Consider the following 22,217-nt stretch of genomic DNA (forward strand, 5'->3'; position numbering starts at 1 on the left):
TAATATGGTTTGCATATGCAAATGAGATCAATGGCTAATTTGTAGAAATATATAAATTGGAAGAAAACCTCACATCTAAATTAAATATTTCTATACCATACGATGTACAATTATGTCCTCCTAACTAAATATATCAACATCTAGTACATGGAGATCATTCATTTTGAACATGTTTAAAAAACTATCTTCTACCAAATGGTTGTAGTTTTATTGATTAAGCATAATTGGTGAGAAAGGTAGTATGTTCTTTAGATTTCAACATTCATCAAGGTTCAAGTCCCCCCTCTCCCCGTCTGTCAGAGATGGTGCCGAGTTCAAATCTTCTATAATACAAAAAAAAAGTTCAAATCCTCACAAAATAATAAAAAGGAAATAAAATTAAAATTATGCTTTGATCCACTTTAATGAGGCGACGGTTATTCTGGCTCCAAAAACCCACCAACGTACTACGGAAAGTCGCATAACACGCAGTTATAGATGCATTACAAACTGTTAATCGCAAAAACGACAACTGTGATTTTTCGAGGGTGTCAATAACACAAACGTTTTTGAAACCAAAATAATTGCATGAAATGGTACTCTTAATTCCAATAAATTACAAAAAAATAAAAAGAACTATTAATCTTTTCAATAATATATAAAAACACAAATAATTATATAAATAAATTTTAAAAAACCACATAATTTATAAATAATTATATCAATTGAAATAAAAAAATAACTTAAGATCCAAACATAAAATCTTCAAAATATTATTAATTTAAAAAAAGAATCTCCAATAAAATCTTCAAAATGCTAGTAAACTCTAGAAAAGATATTCAAAATCAGCAAAGATTGTTTTCTCCCACGAGGTATAAATGTGACGATAGTGGCAAGGCTTTGTGCCATGCTATATTTTTTTATTTAGCACTTTCTATGGGGTGACAATAAGTTTTTTTTTATATATATAATAAAGTTTAAATTGATATTTTTTATAGGATAACGTAAAGACCTTAAGATCTAATCATTTACTCAATAAAACATTAAATATTTTATCTCTAAAAAATGAGTAATGTATTTAATGTTTATATTTAAATAAAAATATTAATATTGAAAAAAATATAGAGATAAGGTAAGTGAACTTGGCATTTAATAATATACATATATATAAAATAAAGTTTAAATTGATATTTTTTTACAGGATAACGTAAAGACCTTAAGATCTAATCATTTACTCAATAAATAAATAAATAAATTATCTTTAAAAAATGAGTAATGTATTTAATGTTTATATTTAAATAAAAATATTAATATTGAAAAAAAAAATAGAGAGGTAAGGTAGGTGAACTTGGCATTTAATAAAGTCAAAGCATTAAAGCACGTCCCCATCCCAAATTTAATTTTCATTCTTGTCCTTGGGATCTCCAAAATCACGGAAAACGACTTTGGACCAATCTTTTTTTTTTCAATTTGCATTAGTTTATAAACAAAATTTCCTCCTTGATTATGTCGCCTATTGGATAATATTGTCTTGAAGTTAGATAAGAGTGGTTATGTTAATTAATGAGCCTAATTTTAGTAGGTTGAATGGGGTGTTATACATGGTTCAATCTTGATAAATAAACATTATGTGTAATGTTTATCTGGTCTTTTATAGAGGTAATACAAAATAAATTAAGTATTATGTGGTGACTAGTTTTGTAAGTTAATTTAATTTTCTATTAAATTATGTGTTAGTAGTTGGTGAAATTATAAGTCTTTTAGACTTTGGTTTTAAAATCTAATTGTTGTATCTTGAAGTCAATGACAAATATATGTGAAATTCTAAATTTGTTTTGATAATATTTATAAAAATAATAAAATATTATATAACTACTTAAAATACATGTGTATGTGTATATGTACACACATATAAATACAATAATATATTAATAACTATTATTAGATAATAATTGTTAAAATAATATTTATAATGAATCTAATTAATGAAAGATGTAAACTGCATTTGATATAAAATTTAATATCAAATTTTAAAAAATACAAAAATTAAACTTTTAATAAATGTTTTAGTATTTGCTTTGTCTTATGGATAAAAAATTGTAGATAATACAAAAAATTGATATAAAATTTAATATCAAATTTTAAAAAATACAAAAATTAACTTCTAATAAATGATCTTCTCATTCTGCATGCTCTCTTTTCATCTTGATGATGGATCACAGAGTGTGATATGAAACGTTGATGCAAAAATCATACACAATCTAATCCAGAAGCACTCTAGATTATATCTAATTGATTGTGGAAACTTGATGTTTGTTATTGTAGATAATAGTTATTTTTCCAAGAAAAATTATTACTAAAGATTAGAAAATAATGATATAAAATAGCATATTACACATGAGGTAGTGAGACAATTATGATTGCATGCTAAAATCAACAATTTTCAATTGAACTAATCATTACTTGAAGCACTAGCTATTATAGCAATGATACAAACTAATCATTATTGTGCTTGATTAGCACGATCCCTTGAAAGTTTTGTATTAATCCAATCAAGATATTACTTTTGAAATAACAAAAAAATCTAAGCTTCAACTCAACGTTTAAGAATTTCATAGGAAAACTAGATTGGGATGTGCTTCTAAGGGCATTGCAATCCCTTCGCATTTGAGATTCCTCATACAATCTTAAAAAGGAACACAAATTGAATGGTTATTTTTATACATATGTTCCATAACAATGAAAAGGTCTTATAGGACACCACTGCCACCAATTTGTAAAATTGATTTCCACAAACAATCAACTTTAAGATCAATTCATGAAAATTGTTTTCCCCTTGTTATTCCACCAACATCATAATATAAACGGTGCTTGAAATTTGCACCAATCTTTCTAGCCTAGAAACCCAGCTATTCAAACAACATAAGAAATGAAGACACTAACTTGTAGATACTCTTCCTTAGCACTAAGTAAGTCGATATCCTAGACAATAGATGGAGGGTGTTAAGTTCATGTTATTCAATACTCTATGAGATGAATGGAGATAAGAATTCCTAATATATATTTTTATTCTCGTAGTTGTATGACCTTGACTTTTTCCAATAATAATTGTTAGCTACTTCAAAATATCATTTTTTGTCATGCTCTTTTTTAGCTTGAAAGATTTCTTGTAAAATGTTTACAAGATTTCAATAACAAAAAAAGGTAGGATAAAAGGTCCATGATTGCAATTCAAGTGAAATAGTATTGTTAGAAAATATTGTTGAATAGCTTTAATTCTAAAAGAAAGAAAATTGTCATTTGTTGGCATGATTTAAAGATGAAATATTGAAACTTGGTTATTTAGTATGTCAATTAAGTTTCATAGGGAAGTCAACAAGAAGATAAACAATGATGGCTTGTCACAATTTTTAAGAATGAATACGAAACCAAAATATATGTTTGGTAGATTCTTTCTTTTTTTAGTTTGGACAAAGCAAAGGAATTGATTGTAATAAGTGAAAGTGATGATAGTCGTAGGCAGCCCCAGTAATGGAGAATTTTCTAAGCCAAAAATTAAGCTTGAGCAACATCCTTCATCTCAAAAGAGCATTGCTAAGATTACAAGAAAAGGGTCATCTCCACTTTGAATTCATTTTATCATCAATAGAGAATGAAGTAACCTCATGTACACAAATATCATAGGAAAATGGGTAATAATGTATTCAATAGGCCATCATACATAGTTATTAAAATTACATGACATATGGGTGTAGAGCTTAAGTTGTACATATGAAAACAAGAGATTGCATAGTGTGAATAGTTTACAACCGTTTTTTTTTGATAAGTTGAATTATATATTGGGATTATGATTCTCCTTCTAGGTTGTTTTAGACAATTTCCATAAATTTATAAATGTAAATACACTCCTTTCTTGAATGTGTCACCCTTTAATTGTTTGATAAATTAAGTGGGTTACCATCTAGGAGAGCTACTTTATTCCACCCCATTGATGAAGTTGGAAAACTTATACCATTTCCAAGAGAACTATCTTACCAAAATAAAAGAGAAAAAAATTGTCATGCATTCTAAAAACTGTTCATTTACTCTAAAGTTTAAAACTTGAAGAAGGGAACTATTAAGATTTTATCTTACCTCCAAATTAAGGCCCAAGACTTTGAGGCTATGACAAGTGAATTTGGGCACAAATAAGGTCATCTCAAAGAGCTAATGCTTGTAACATTTTGATTGTTTATTTTGTAACAAAACATATTTCTTGTGTGTAAGGATCAACAATACCTAGACCACCATGTTATTTAGGCAAAATGCAGTGAAACCAAGAAAAAATAAGCATTTTCTTGGTTCCTATATATGAATCACAAGAAGCTTGTAATGATCTTGTTGGCATTTGGCATAACTGATGCAGTTGAAGTTGAATGACTACATCGGTAAAGGATAGAAGTCTATTTGTGATAAAGAGATTGAGATTCTATGAATAGATGACATGATCAATTATTTGTGTTGTCATTGCTGGCAATTGATGTTCCTGATGTTTTTTTTTTCATCTAAGTAATTTGGTCTACCAAATTTAGAATTTGCAAGTATGACAGGGTTTATTGATAGGACTTCAACTGGTAAAATAAAAGATTTTGATGGAATCGGTAAATCGGTGATGATTGGAGACTTGTGGTTCGAGACATAAGCCTTTATGATGGATTTGTGTATGTAGTCGGAACTGCATTCTATGTTGATTACCGGAAGGCATGTTTTGAATTTTTGATGGAGTTGTGCTAAGGTTTTAGTAGGGTTTTAAGGACCGATGATGAATTCACTCAACTGGTAATGATTTTTGATATGACAGTGATTGGTGGCGAGTCTACATGAAGTTGGTAACATGACACAACCTACGTGAAAGATTTAATTATTGTTTTGGTGTGATTCAAGGAAGATTTTCTTAGGAATCAGTGAAACACTTAGTAGAGTGTTTTGAGGATACAGATTGGATTTTCGTGATGGGTTAAGATCAATCAACGGTTGATATTGTATTGTAATTTATTGTAATGATCTGGATATTGATTTTATGTGATCTAATTGTAAATTCATGATGTAATTAGGTTTTGTGGCCAACCTAGTTGAGATGGCTATTTAGGTTGACACAGTTGATGTTTATTGTGTCAGTGGCATTAGGAGAATGAGTTAAGTTATCCCAGAGAAGATAGAGATCTTCCTGAGTGTTGCAGACTATGAAACATAACTGGATATGATTTAGCAAGCTGAAAGTGCAAAGTAACAAATCATTTTTTATTGTTGTTCCCTAACAGTTACAACAACATAAATCCATTAACTGAGTAGGTCCTAACAGGCCTTTGCTATCTAAGTCCCCTAACAGGGCAGATCACAAAAGAGTGTTTAAATCCTCTAACCAGGTTGATCCTAACAGATCATTAAGCTCCTAGTTGGAGTGATAGGTAAATCCCTTAACCGGGTGACTCCTAATAAGGTCTGCTCCTAACCGAGCACATTTTAAGCTCCTAATAGGGCACACTTCGAAAGAGTACAAATTATTGTGGGTACCATTCCCCACCGTGGTTTTTCCCATTTGGGTTTCCACGTCAAAAATCTTGGTGTTCATGTGTGGAATGTCTTTTCATAGTGTTTATGTTTTCATGGATTATTTTTTATTACCGGTTATGATAAGTTTAATCTTGTTTATCAGAGATGTGTAAGTGGTTACCGGTAATATTAATGAATTGATAGATGATGTATCCTGATTTGATAATAAGTCAGCATGAGTATGTGTTGATCAGATATCTAGTTGGTGAATATTTTGATTAATAAGATTGCATAAGTGGGTAACAAGTGTATGAGATCTGCTAAAGGGATAGATTCATGTTTTAAATGATTTTAGATTTGTTGTAAATGGTATTTTGATTTGAAGTTATAGATTGTGTTAATACTGATTCACCCTCCCTCTCAATATTAACTGGATCCTCATAAGATTAACAATTGGTATCAGAGTTGTGGTCCTCTATGTGCATAAAAGCTTAACTGCTTGAGGAAAAGATTCTGAGGAAGACAAGATGATGAAGAAAGAGGGTCCGAAATTCAACAAGGATAACTATAAGATTTGGAAAGACAAAATGAAGATATATCTCAAAGGTATTGGTGCTCAATACTGGAAACATGTTGAAACAACATATGTGGCTCCTACTACTGCTCCCTTGACACCAGATGAACTTAAAGATCAATAGGAGAAGATGCAAGCCCTTGAAGCTATTGTAAGTACTTTATCTGATTCTTAATATATTGATGTTCAAGGATTGGAAACTGCACATGAGGTTTGGGAAACAATAGAAACAGTTCATGGAGGAGATGAGCATGTACAAAGAGTAAAAGAGGAAATCTTGAGAGGAAAAATTGATGATATGAAAATGCAAGAAGGAGAAAACATTGCACAACATGGTCAGAGAATTAAAGAAGTTGTTGGTAGTATAAAGGTGTTGGTGGTAAAATAGACGATGATGTGGTGGTAAGTAAAATGCTCAGAACTCTTCAACCTCAGTATGCTATCAGAGTATCGGCAATCCAATAACTAAGATCCATTTCAAAGGATAAGGTAATTGTTGACTCTTTGATTGGTAAGCTTACAACCTTTGATTTAAATAGTTTTGACAATAGTGTGGCAAAATCTACTGAATCTGCTTTTAAAGCTTTTGTTACCGATTCATCTGCTAGAAAAGGAAAGAATGTATGTAAAAGTCATGAGTGCAGATCTAGTCATGGAGGTAACTGGGAAAGTAAAGACAATGAAGATCAAGTAATGAAACTTGAAGCACTGCTAGCCAAGAGATTTCCAAGAGGCACTGGTAAGTATAAAGGAAAATTACCCTTAAAGTGTTTCTTGTAGTAAGACTGGTCATATTGTTGTTAACTGTCCTAACACCGATAAGAAAGATAAGTTCAAGAAATTCAAAGGGAAAGGCAAAAAACACTGTTATGTTGCAATGGATGAAGATGTGACCGATGAAGAATCTGAAGATGAAGATGACAATGAAGAGATTGTGTTTGTAGCTGTAAAGAAGGAATTGTCTGATGAGAAGGAATTGGTTTCTCATGTAGAAAATAGTAATGAATGGATTATAGACAACGATTGTTCACACTATATGATCAGAGATAAGAGTAAGTTCTTAACTCTTAATGAATTTGATGGAGGTGTTGTTAGATTTGGAAATGACTCTCCCTGCATGGTGAAAGGTAAAGGTTCTATTTCTTTGAATGGGAAGAATAATATTGATGATGTATTTTGGGTTGATGGTCTGAAACATAACTTCTTAAGTGTTGGACAACTCAATGATAAAGGTTATTTGCTTGAGTTTAATGGTGGAATCTGCAGCATTCTTGGAGGAAATGGTGAACTGATTGCTACCGGAAAACAAACAAGAGGTAACTTATTTCTTTTAAATGCTAATGTCAATAGTTGTCTAGTTGTAAAAATGGAAGATAGATCGTTGTGGCACAAGAGATGTTGTCATATGAATTTTGATAACTTGGTGAAGGTAAGAAAGTCTAGTGTTGTGAGAGGATTACCACAAATTCCTAAACTGGATAATGTGATGTGTAAAGACTGTCAAATTGGTAAGATGACCTCTATTTCATTTAAGAGAAAGAAGTGTACATCTAAAATTATTTTGGATTTGGTATATACTAATCTCTGTGGTCTTATGAGAACAAAAAGCTATTTTGGTGATAGATATTTCATGTTTTTTACCGTTGACTATTCTAAGATGATGTGGGTTACATTCCTAAAGGAGAAATCTGAAGCCTTTAGTAAATTTAAAGCAATTAAAGCTCTAGTTGAGGATGCAACCGATAAAAACTTGAAATGCTTAAGATCTGATTGAGGAGGAGAATTCACATCTGATGAGTTTGTCATGTATTGTGATGAACAAGGTATCAAGAGACAGATGTTTTCTCCAAGGACACAACAACAAAATGGTGTAGCAGAAAGGATGAATAGAACAATTGTTGATGTTGCTAGAACAATGTTTTACAAGGTAATATGCCTAAGATGTTTTGGAGAGAAGCGGTAAGTACTGCACTCTACACATTAAACTAGATACTTGTAAAGAAAGCCAACAATAAGACACCTTATGAGTTGTGGTATGGTAAAACTCCTTGTGTTAGTTATTTCAAAATCTTTGGAAGTCAATGTTTTATTAAAAAAGTCAACTACACTGAAAAGTTTGATGCAAAATCTGATGAAGGAATATTTCTTGGTTATTCTTCTAAAAGAAAAGCATATACATGCTATAATAAGAGAACTAAGAAAATAGTTGAAAGTGTTAATGTGAAGGTGGATGATTTGTCAAATAAATCTGAAGGATCAAGCAAGTCTGAACCTGAAAAATATGATAATAAAGAAAGATTGGTGATTTTGGAACTAGAAGCATAGAACAATGATCAACTGACAAATATAGTATTACATGCTCACCTGGTAAGTGAGGATAGTGAAGAAGAAAGTAGTGAATCGACTGATGAATCAGATGAGGAAGATGCAGAACCAACACGGTCTATACCTAGATATGTGAGATTAAATCACTCTCAGGACCAGATAATTTGTGATAAGAATACAGGTGTGCAGACTAGGAGGAAGATTAGAGAAAATTCTTGTTTGATCTCTACAATGGAACCCAAGATATTTAAGGAAGCACTCAAAGACGATGATTGGGTGAAAGCAATGAATGAGGAATTAGATCAAATAGAGAAAAATCAGACATGGTCACTTGTTCCTAGACCAAAGGACAAGAATGTGATTGGAACTAAATGGGTCTTCAGGAATAAGTTAAATGAAGATGGAAAAGTGGTAAGAAATAAGGTAAGGTTAGTTTGCAAAGGATATGCACAAGAAGAAGGTGAAGACTATGGTGAAACTTTTGCACCAATTGCAAGATTGGAAGGAGTAAGGATGTTGCTGACATTTACTGCATATAATGGATTCAAAGTCTACCGAATGGATGTCAAGTTAGCCTTTTTGAATGGAATTCTTGAAGAGGAAGTATACATTGAAGAACTGGATGGTTTTTCCTTGACCGATGATAAGGACATGGTATGTAAATTGCATAAAGCTTTGTATGGTCTAAATCAGGCACCAAGAGCATGGTATGAAAGATTACATGCACATTTGATCAAGATTGGATTCCAACGTACCAATGAGGATAGTAATATTTATCTAAAAACTGATGGAGACAAGATGCTAATAGCTGAAGTATTTGTAGATGACATAATTTTTGGTAGAGATGATAATATGAGTATGGACTTTGCTGATAAGATGAAAAAGGAATTCGAGATGTCTCTAATCGGTGAAATAAAGTTATTTATAGGATTACAGATCCAACAATTGGATGGTGGTATTTTTATCTGTCAAAGCAAGTATATTAAAGAGGTGCTGAAGACATTTGGCATGGAAGATTGTAAACTGGTAGGTACACCGATAGTAACAGGTTGCAAGTTGACAAAGCAAGATGATTCACCTGATGTTCTTGAATAAGCATACGGGTCTATGATTGGTAAACTACATTATGTTGTACATAGCAGACTAGACATTGATCATGTTGTTGGGTTAGTTGCAAGATTCCAAAAAGATCCCAAAGAAAGTCACATGGTGGCTGTTAAGAGGATTTTCCGATATCTTAAAGGAACATTAGACTATGGATTATGGTATCCTTGCAAAGGAAATTTCACTTTAGATGTTTTTATCGATGTAGATTGGCCAGGCAATGTGGATGTCAGGAAAAGCACAACTGGTGGAGCTTTTCTACTTGGAGGAAGACTTGTAGCATGGACAAGCAAGAAACAAATTTGTGTTTCTCAATCTACAACTAAAGCTGAGTATGTTGTTGCATCCATGAATTGTACACAAGCCATATGGATGAGACATGTGATAGAAGGATTCAAGATAGATATCTCTGAACCATTGACTATCTATTGTGATAATACGAGTACGATAAATATTTCCAAGAATCCTATACTTCATGTAAGAACCAAGCATATAGAGTTGGAGTATCATTTCTTAAGGGAAAGAGTTCAGGAGAAGTAGGTAAAGATGGAGTATGTGAAGAGTAAAGATCAGTTAGCTGATATCTTTACTAAACCATTGCCAAACTAGACTAATTTTGAGTTTCTCAAAAGTAAATTAGGGGTTAGATCCCTACACCGGAAGAACTAAGATGTTGGAGTTGCATCAATCCTGTGGATTTCATGTTTATTCTTCACTAAGGATTGATGAAGATGTGAGCTACTCTGTAGGGGGAGTGCTCTAATGTAGTATGATATGATTTACAGTTCTGGTCAGATTGAAGTCAAGAGATGCATTTTTAAATTTGGCATTGCTATCAAAGGGGGAGAAGAAAAAGAAATTAGCTAATCAGTTATGGGAGAAGAAAAAAAATCTGATGATCAGGCTTGAGGAGATCGTAGATGTTTGACATATATGATTGTATACGTAAAAAAAAAGTGCTAAGATGTAGATGTTTGACATATATGATTGTATACTGATTGGTGTTGCCATCAATACCAAAGGAGGGGATCGTTGGCATTTGGCATAACCGATGTAGTTGAAGTTGGATGACTACATCGGTAAAGGATAGAAGTCTATTTGTGATGAAGAGATTGAGATTCTATGAATAGATGACATGATCGGTTATTTGTGTTGAAGAGATTGAGATTCTATGTAAAATTTTTTTTTATAAAAAAATATCATTTATATTATGCCAATTAATAAGTGTTGTCTTTTCCTATTTGTTTTTTTGTATTATTACAAGTAGGTAAGAAATTTACCAAGTGTATCCTAGGAAATCATCTATTTTGTCAATAAGCTACAATACATATAGAATATACTAGGCAATAATTGACGTTGTCAATTAGATTGCTGTTTTAAAAGGTAAGTTTTCAAAAATCAGTCGAGGGGTTTGATTGTACTAGTTTGTCTATATAGTCAACCCATGCGAATTCAATTTTTAGTTTTAGTATATTAAAAATGTATATAAATAAAATAAGTTAATTCATGTTAATTTTTTTTTAAAGCAATCAACAATTATTTATGTTTTGATTTAATTTAAATAAATTGTGTTTGGATATGTGATTGATTTAATTTGTTTAAAATAATTTAATAATTATTTAATTTAAAATATATTAAATATTTATGAAGATGTGTAAGTTCACACAGTTATATTAGAAATTGTGTATTTATAGGAGCTCCTTGATCATTAGAAATATTGCATAAAATACAATACCATTAATACATGTAAGAACATGCTCACACTTGTAGAAGTAGAGGGTTCACATATGCCAAAAGTGAAACAAGCACCCTAAAATTGCCTATATCAACATAACAACTATAATATGTTCAATGCTAGATGTATAAAAAAATGCCTATTCCATTCACATATATGGGTGCAAGGGAAATAACTATATACTCTGGTCATTGAAGCCATCATTGTGTGACTAAAATTGGTAACCATGCCACATCCACAACCTACAATTTGGGATGAAAATTGGTTTCTATAACACTAGAACATAAATATAACTTGTCAACACTTCTCATATTCTATTTATACTTTTCAAGAAGATCTAGTGTGTGTCATATAGTCAACTGATTCCAGAGATATAAAATTTGGGTATCCCTAATTACATTATTGCCGATATACAATGCAAACACTCAATCCTCAAAGAATTACCATTTTAGTGAGTGGTAAGAGATGTCAACTTTTTAAAGTGACTCTAGTCTCTAAAAATGTAACACAAATTCTTCATTCATTGCAAAAATTGGTACCATTATAATTAGGACATTTTTTTTTTCAAGAAATGGTGAATTATCTAATGCTATGATGAATATATGTAAGCTAGCCTTAATCGCTTGTGCAATGGTGCACAACACTTCATGTAGTGCTTGTTATTATGTTGTGTAATCTAAAAGACACTTCACAACTATTATGTAACCCATTACACCATAACCCACTTATACAACACCAAGCATCATGTTACTCAACATTTCATACAACTATATGCCAATTTTCCTTATACCTTTACCTACACATGTTAGTGCACACAAGACATACAACTCAAAGCTTGGTGAAAAATTCACCACTTTAGCACATCACACAATGTTTTTTTCATGTCAACAACCATTGGGCACAACTATTGGAGCCATTCCAAGACACACTACGTATCAATACAATAAATAAACAAAAACTAAATTATCTAAATATTAAGAGCCACACATGCAAGGTAAACATTTACACTTTCATAATATAATTTAACTTCATGATTATGTAACCTATAAATGCACATTTGTATCATAAGATGACTAGAAAAATATAAAGAAGATATAAAGGATAAAATGTACAACCATACATATCCTTTGAGGGTATGTCATGTATAAAACACACTAATTAATAAAAAAAATATTCTATTTCTTGTATTATGCTATATCTAATTCATTGTCTCCTTATTGCTTCTACATGCATACATCATATCTAAATCCTTGGGTAGGGTATTATCCCAAAAACACTTGAGATCTAGATCATATATCCTGTGAAGTCTTACCTTTAAAGAAATAAGGTAAAAAAAATGATCAAAGCTCAAAAAAATCTATGATTAGAGAGAGATCCCTAGAAAATATCGAGTTGTCAAACAAATTCTCAAAATTAAGTCAATCAAAAGGCTTGGTGAATATGTTTCTTGTATATTTTATAGTAGGAGAATATTGAGTATCTAGTCTTTTTGGAAATCAAAATTATTTAGTAGTGACACTTTACTTCCTTGTTCTTGTTGTAGTCAATATCAACTAGATTCTTATTAATCTTGAAAACACTCTAATTATAAATCCAAAAAGGAGTAGGGAAAATTCATGAAAAATAAATATAATCTAGAATATGTCACCAAAATACAATCTCATGACAAGCATCTCAAGTGCTAATGTACTTAAATTGTAGAAAAAAAATGTATCTCATGTTTCCTAGTACACCATGCAATAGTAGTTGAACCCATGTGCACAATGTATTTGATTATGTATTCAATGCATCAAACATGATATACATCAAACTATCAAGCAAGTTGGAAATTCTTTCTTTTTTCAATAATGTTCAAGGTCATATGCCTTTATTTCTCGAAGGTAACTATTTTTTTGAATTTTCCTACATACCATGCCTCTCCTACGGCTCATGCATGAATCAAAATGGAACACCAAAAATAAAAGACATACCAGTCTTGGAGTTCAACAGGTAGATCAATCTCCTAATAGATTGTTTATATGTATTACTTTTAGGATTTAGTGTGGTATTCAATTACAATCCTATGTATAATGTATACACCTCCAAAATTATTGGAATAAGGTATTTGGATTCCCATGAGATGTTTAGATAAATTATTTTTCTCCTAGGTAATTGGATTTTTTTTTATAGTGTTGAATATAGAATTTATGTAAAAAACTTGGTCAATAATGGGGCAGTCATCACTCATCAATGTGATTATAAATCTATTTCATGAAGCACTGGAGAGTTATATTGGGGTAAAAGCACAAAACTGTGTTAAGTTTTAGGTCAATTTATCAGCACAAGTGAATTTAAGTAATTCTAACTAAAAATTAATTTCAGTCAAACATGGTCTATATAGATTCATTATAGATTAGTTATATATGTGTCACAACTTTTCCAATTAGAAGTGTCTACTAAATCTATATTTTATACCACCTCGGGTCTAATTACCAAAAAAAAAAAAAATTTAAAAAACTCGATGTTTCAACAACTCCCACTCTTATAAATATTATTTTTTTTCAAATGTAAAAATACCCTTTTATAGATCTATAAGTGAATTTTCTAAAATATATATCTTTTAATATTTTAATTAGTTTTTATATTTTATATTTTATTTTTATTGAAAGTGGGTTATTAGCACTAAAATATAAGGTTGATTATCTTGTTAAGGAAAAATACTAAAATTTATTTAAATTTATTTAAAAATTATGATGCAGAAAATAATCTATGTCAAGATGATATAATTCTTTTCTAATTTGGATAAATAATTAAGAAAACAGGTGGTGGGAATTGGAAAGAGTTATATTTCAGCACACACAACTTTTCAAATTTATTGAAAAATAAATATTTATAAAAAATAGTGAAAAATATATCCATGCACTGAAGTTTCAAGTTATCAATATATACAAAAAAAATTGAAGAAAAAAAAGTAAAATTTTCCAAGTAAAGAGTGACAGCTTCATTTTGTAACCTTTTTTTATCATTAATATATAAAATGCGGCTTGTGCCTTTTAATTAAAAAAAAAAAGAGTGGCGGCTTGTGTAACTCCAATTTCAGCATTTTATCAACAACTAAATTATAGTGTTTACTTTATTAAAAACTACATTCAAATAATTTTTTAAATTTTTGTTAAAATTACAAACATAAAATAGACAAAAGAATATAAATTTTATTAGTTTACATCATTTCAAAATTCAAAACATATATTTCACTTTCTATTGATTTAATTTAAAAAGTTGAATCAATATTGACCATTTCCTTTATAAAAGTGTGACACAACTTTGTACTTTTACCCATTGAAATGTGTTCGACAATCTCATAATAATTGATTGCCCCCATTAGTTGTCATGTTCATCATGGAGTGCTAGTATTGGAGTAGTTCTTATTTGGAGTTATAAAGTCAAAGTTGTATAATTTGGATTCTATCTTGAGTTCTTGATTAATTGTATAATGAGGTTTTCATCTTGTGGACCATGGTCTTGGTTCCCATCAATTTATAAAACCATTAATATTTTTTTTATCTTCCTTTGATCTACAAATTAGAGGTATGAGATATAGGTTTCATTATGTTATGTAGAAGAAGTACTATTGTTTTATCAAAATACTATTAGTCTAGAGAAGATTGAGTGGATTGTATTGTACTCTTATTCTTAAGATTAATAAGATATTGATATCTCTTTGCTGGTGGTGTTTTTAATAGATAGGGTTTTTCCACATATATTTAGTGTTATGTTATTTTATTAAGATTCAACTAAAGTTAGGTTTGATCCTAAAGGATTTGAAAAAATAATGTTTCCACTACCTTGCATGTAAGGAATTAGCACAAGATAATGCAAATATTGAAAAGACTTGAGTTATCAAAAACTTAAAAAAGTAATGATGTTACATGCTCATGTGCATAGATATATTCCCTAAGATAGGCCTTATTATAAATTACACTAATAAAATTGAAGCTATTTAGGATTGTAATGGATTTCAATACAATATTAGATCATGTAGACCACAAGATACAAAAGGAAATGAGATTTCACTATTTATAAAGAGGCTTATAACCATAAACTACCAACCAATGTGTTTATAATAGAGAAATGGTGTGCCAACATGCACCTCTAATCTCATCATCACTACAAAATTTTAATCTAATATTATGAAGCTTATCATTATGAATTGCCATTTAAATTTCATTGGTCAACTCATAATATACAATATTTGAATTAATTTTAGCCTTCACATTTTTCCAATACTACTAATATTTGGTGCTAAAATTATGGATAGTATCATGGAATAGCCTTCAGGTTTTTCCAAGACTACAATTGTAGAAGATTTTAAGGTATTTTAATGTTTGTCCAAGGGTACTAATTAATGTATCTTGAGTCATGTAAGAAGATTTTAAGGTATGTCATGGTACTATCCACAAGTTTTTCTTCGTTTATAGCAATGAGAAATTATTCATCACATTTGAGGTCTTATAAAATTAGTTGTTATTGACTAGACTATAAGGAGCATAGTCAGATAGGTCAAAAAATGTCACATTGTTTGACTCAATGAACATTTGTGATAACACAAGTCAAGGAGTCACTAAAGAGAGCTGACACAAAATGCAATACTTTGAGCCAAAAATTAAATCTTGCAAGATGTCCAAAATGAATGGCTACTCAATGTATTCATACTTTTCAATTTTGATAAATATGGCTTTCTCGAGAGTGCAATGATCCAATTCAAATTCCTTAAAAAGTAGAAGATATTCTCAAGAATATACCTAAAACAAACAAACCTAGTTTGTTTGGGGGATAATGAGTGAGAGCACGTGTTTCATCCTCAAGGACACCACTTTAGCAATAATATTCTAACTTATATGAGTAGAGTGACGAGTTTCCAACAATAATGAATTCAAGATCACCATATTGGGAATAAATCTAACTAGTTTTTTCACATGTCTTAAAATAATTCGTATTATATCCAATTTTTAATTGCAAATAGAAGGCCATTTAAAAAATTGCAACTCACTTTTTTCTAATTTCTAAAACTCATTTCCAATTAAGAAAATGGTCTTCACATATTGAGTACACTTTATGTAAATATTAGATCTTTAAACCATTCAAACATTAGACCACTTCCCTTCACCTTAAATGGGTTTAAAAGAGTTTGGTCTATAACTAGATATTTTTTTTTTCATATCGGTCCCCTCCCCTCATTCAATCCAATCTTTGTTCTCATCACCTGCCTTAACCAAATACCTGGATTGGTTTCTTCAATATGTGGAAGGAAATAAGGCAAAAGAAGTGATTTCTGATAGATTTTGGATTCATAATGACGTTAATAAAAATGTTTTTGTTTCATAACCCACCAGTTGATACCTTTGCATGCCTCATAAATACAATTTATGTCATGCATGTGGTTTCACTAGTACTACTACCACTAGTAGGCTGTTTGTGGGGCGAATTCACAATGCTTTACTTAGGCATGGTCTTTGAGAGCTATTTATATAATATTTTCAAGTATTCAAGTGTCGAGGCTCCCAAATTAATTGAAATTATTTTGGATCTTGAAAGTTTGGAGAACTTTGTCATTTATGTTCTTGAGCATTTGATGCCTCTAATTTCATTCAAAATGTAGAAATGTTGGTACCACACAAACATGATAGAGAGTGCCAACAACTTGATGTTACATTTCCTAATTATCAAGTAGTTCTATCTTCTTCTAGTTTTGAGGTGCTTCGAATTGTTGAGGCTATTGTAGATTCTCATTTCAAGATTTTGCAAGGTGATCTCAATGTTCTCAAAAAAAAAATTTGTTGATTGTTTTTGAACAATACGAAGAGTTGTTCGACTTCTATATAGACTCATGACAAGTTATAAACCACCAGTCTATTTTCAGTACCCTTTTTATCTAGGTTTTCTCATTGGTTTCCATGTTACACAATGTAACATCATCAAGCACTGACATGAAATGAAATGACAGTCAAGAAGTGAAAAGAAAGTCTGAAAGGTCAAAACATAATGCTAGAGAATATATCCAATACAAGAGTGTAAACTGATATATACTCAAGTTTTGGCTGTATGAAAAGGCAAGTAACTTGGGGACCTACACAGATAATATGGAGTGGGAATCTGTCACTATGTTGGCGTGCAATCTACTGGATTTGAGTTTACACTTAGCTTTTAAAGCATTAAAGTAGTGACAATTAGTTGGGATGTGGACTCTTGTTATGATCCTCCTTTAAAAAATTCATGCAATTTGTGCATGCATCCCAAGAAAGGACGTTCTTTCTAAACTTGTATTTGCAGTTTCCTACACTACACGCTACAGCAATGCATCTTGACGTGAACTTAACATTTCAGTATATTCAATCAGTTTTAGCTATGGATAGTTAAGAAGTCTTAATCAGTTTTTGGGTTTCTTGCAGCTCTTGTGGCTGAAATAAAAGAACACAAGTTTGGTACTTTTCTATGCTGTGAATTGAACAACATGATGTGGATGGAAAGGTCGAGATGGGATGTTAAATTCGGCAAATTAGAGAGTCTTTTGTTTTGCTGTTTTTAATATGATTTTTTAATGTTTAAGAATTAGTTTATTTGTAAGAATTTAAATTTAAGTCTATTTTTTAATTTAAATAAATAAATAGGCAGTTGAGGTTGTTGTATAAGATAATGTTAAGTTATTTATTTTTTAATAAAATAGAGAAAAAGAAAACATGTCGAATTTGATGGTTGAAAAAAGTTATGAAAGTTTAAGAAGATAATAAGAGGATGTTTCAAACAATTGAAATTAGGTTATGCAAGCTTATAGTTGTGCTACTGTGAGTAGTGTGTTCATTTGAATAGCAATGTTCCAACATACACAAAAGTGTCTTCTACTTACATAAGTATCTTTGAAGAAGCAAAGGTATCTTTACTTGCAAGAGTGTCTTGGGAGGCACAAAGGTATCTTTTGCCTTTAAATGTATGCTTTACAACTTTTAGGGCTAAATTTGCACCTTTTAGCTAAGGGGAAAGGGGTGTCCAATAGTTCTTTATAGGATTTGCCTTAGTGGGATCTCAAGGTTGATTCAACAATTTGATTTGGACAAGTTTTAGGCATGTGAAAGCTAGGTGGAAGTATAAAGAGTGATGTGTGCAACAATAATGGAGTTCTAATGAGAGGAGCTAGAGTGTGTGTGATCTTATGGTGTTCTACTTATGCTCCTTCACTAATGCCTTAATCCTCCATGGTATTCCTTCATTTATATTAATTCTAATATTTTCAACATATGTTACTTATTTTAAGTCATTAGAGGTTAGATTAGGGTAAGGGTTGCATGACAGGGATAACAATAAAGCAAGAAAAATAAGTTTGAACATATGCGATGCTATTGTAGGTCAAGGTACATTACTATGTAGCACTTGGGTCCTAAACATGTGTCTAGTTTAACACAAGGTAGAAGCGGATGTAAAGGTGGTGTAGGTTTAGTTTCAAATGCATTACATGGTTAAAGAGTATCTATTGGGATTCGATATGGATAAAAGTAGTCAAGAGATTGTTTTAAGTGAGTATGCACTTAGAAACCTAGTACAAGACAGGGTAGAAAAGTGCAAAGAATGCACTTTTAATCTCTACACCTAGATTTAAGTTCTAACAAGTTAAGGAAAGTTTTTGGGAGAACTACGCTTAAGCTTGCTTAAATTATGGTCTCACTTTGGTATGATTTAAGGTTTTTTGTTTATAGTAGGCATGAGTTTTCCATAGTTTATGTAGCATGAGCAAGATTTGTTTATGAAAAAACTATGTATGCTTTTTGTTTAGTCTTTCTTGATTATTATATCATTTTTTGGGATAATCAATGAGTTTTCATACACTTACCTACTTTTATTTTCTTATCTATCTACTTATATGAATTTAAGAGACTCATTTTTTTTAAACATGGAGAAAAAATAGATTTTGACTGAAGACAATAAACCAAGGTGTATCTAGAATAACCATCAATCAAAGCGACACATGTTGGAGTTGATTCCTCAACCCTCCAACTCCCAATGGTCACTTGGAATCAAACATCTATCATAGAAAGAGAGAAAAAGCAAAGCTATGGAGGCCAATAGTATTGATCCAAAAAAGAAATGAATCATTATGAATGTGCAACTCCACAACTAAATAAATAATACAAAACTGAATCCTTATAAAATGATAAGTAAAAAAGCAAAATGTGACCCTATAGAAGCCCTTGGTAAGGATGCAAATAGATCATGACGTGTCCTCATCATATGAATTGAGGCACAAAAAAATGCGTGAACCAATTAAGCCTAAGATGCTAGTGTGGACATGAAAATAAGTAATTAAATAATTAATTGGGTAAATTACTTTTACTCTAATAACCCCCCTTAAGTGTAACTTATAGAGAAGTTAAAACCTCTAAATGACAAATATATAAAATCCAAAAGGTGGGTCTTGACAACTAGGCCAGATGAGGTATTTATGTATAAAGAAAAAAACATCTCTCATATTTGGAGGAAAAGGAGAAAACCTCATGGGAAAAACCCCTCTCTAAAAGAGAAAAATACAAATAAAGGACTAAGTAGCCTCTAAAACAGTGTCCCAAAAAGAATAAGAACAAGAAGAACATCATCGAGGCACAAAAAAGTTGCAAATATTTATCAAAATATGACTATAATGTTGAAATTGAAAGACCTCCTCTACAATCAAGATGATGATCATGCCCAAGAAGACAAAAATATACATGAGTAAGCCCAATCACACTACTTGAACAATGATCAAATTGAAAACAAAGGAAGCAATTTGGTAGTCAAAGATACAAATGGCACATCAGTTCGTATGAGTGACCCCAATAACACTACTCAAACAATGTAAAGAACATCACAAGTCAAACATATTGTGCCAGTATTTTGAAGAAATTAATCAATTGAGGATGGAGAGATGCCTCTATTAAATAATAATGCAACGGTGTCTATGGTAAGTACTCCATCTCATCAAAATATTGGGTAACCAACAACTACATCCACTTAATACATAGAAAAAAAAATTATATATAACTCTAAGATGATGGGAAATAAAATGTAACAATGATAAAATTTGATAAAAATTCCTACACCATTAGAACATGCGAAGAATAATCTTTCTAATGATATTTCTTTTATCAAATTTTGGTAATGTATGCCCAATTTATGCCAAAAAGAAAAAACTAACTCCTTTAGAGAAAAATTACGGTATGGGGTGAAGGTAGGTGTATGCACTATTGTTAGGCTAACGTTACCAAATGCTATGATGGACGAATTCACTCATGCATCTTGATAGAAAATGCCATTTTCCAAAGAAACCATAGAGTGCACTTAAAAATTGCTAAAATATGCTAGTATATCATTGTTTGAACTTGTAAAACTAATTTGTACGTCAGAAAACCATCTGTAGTACCGAAAAACCATTAGTAAGGGTAAAAAACCTATTGTTTTGAGCAAAAATTTACTAGGTGAAGAGCACTAGTTACTGCCCATGTTCCAATAACCATTCACTCCTTGTACATCCAACCTCCCAATTACCAACTTAACAAAAATAAAAATAAAAAACTAAAAGCTCATTAATAAATTTCACATGTATCAATAGCCGCCCAATTTTTGGCATTTTTGGACCATAATTGACTCATTTGTGCACCATTTTTGGTACCCATAGTGTGCGACTATGAGGCATTTGTGCAAAAGTATTGACAATTTTAAATGCACAGTTATTAAGAAATCAGATGACACTTTGAAATGTATTCTTGACCCTTACACTAATAATGGATCCCACAACATGCATCGTTACTACTCATAAACTAAAACAATAGCTATAAACAGTTAATTCACATGCAGAAACCAAAAAATAATTTACAAAATTCAATATAAGATTTAAAATATGTAGATACGTAAAATTAGCTATAACTAATATTGATACACTTCCCTTAATTTGTGAATAGGGCATAGCCACCAGTTGCTTAGGTAAAGTAATTTAGGGACCTAAAAAAAGGTAATATGGCGTGGGAAGTAGCAAGGAATCTGTCTGTATGTTGTCGTGGAAGCCACTAGATTTGAATTTATCCGTAGCTATTAAAGCATTAAAAGCTCGAAGTAGTTGGGATGTTGACCCTTGTTAAAAAATCTCCTGAAATTAGTGCATGCATCCCAAGAAAAGATGTTCTTCCTAAATTTGTATTCGCAGTTGCTCATACTACACGTTACAACCAAGCATCTTGACTCAGCATATTTTATTGATAGCTACTTAACAGATCTCGCGAGGCATTATTCATGTTAGAGAATTGTTTATCACATTTAAGATATTACAATAGAATAAGCAGTTGCTAAGGCTGTGAGGAACCCATATATATAAGAGAATAAATCAAATATTCTAGTTTAAATTAGTATAATTAAAATTGAAAGTTTTCTTCATGATTAAGAGTGAATTTATTTATTAGTTTGTTTATTTATTTATTTAAAATTTAGTTAATGTTTCATTTGAGTAATTATATACCAAATTGAGATTGTATAAGATTATAGTAAATTTCTTTTCAATGGGTTGGAGTTTATGTTTCAGTTTTTTATTTTTGTATTTATGGTTGAAATTTTGATTCAATTTGTGAAGTGTCATTTTAATTTATGTTTCTTTTTGAGTTACAATTTGCTTAAACGAGGTCAATTGTAAAAATGTTGTCTATGTATTAAGTTGGTCTATATCAAGAGTAGTGAGTCTATAAAGTGTTATACATGCTTAATTTTTCTCTAATATAATAAACAACTATTTCTTTACAATTACTAAATATAATAAGATCGCTATTTTTAGTAAGTTTGCATTTAAGTTTGTTATCATTAGTAAGAATGCAAAATTAACTTTAAGATTGAGTTTCAATTAAAAAACACTTTTATATTAGGATATTAAACTTCTAGAATTCTAAAAAATTTACAAAAATTTAAAATGTCATTTGAAGA

Source organism: Cryptomeria japonica, chromosome 8, assembly GCF_030272615.1.
Source record: "Cryptomeria japonica chromosome 8, Sugi_1.0, whole genome shotgun sequence".
Classification (NCBI taxonomy): domain Eukaryota; kingdom Viridiplantae; phylum Streptophyta; class Pinopsida; order Cupressales; family Cupressaceae; genus Cryptomeria; species Cryptomeria japonica.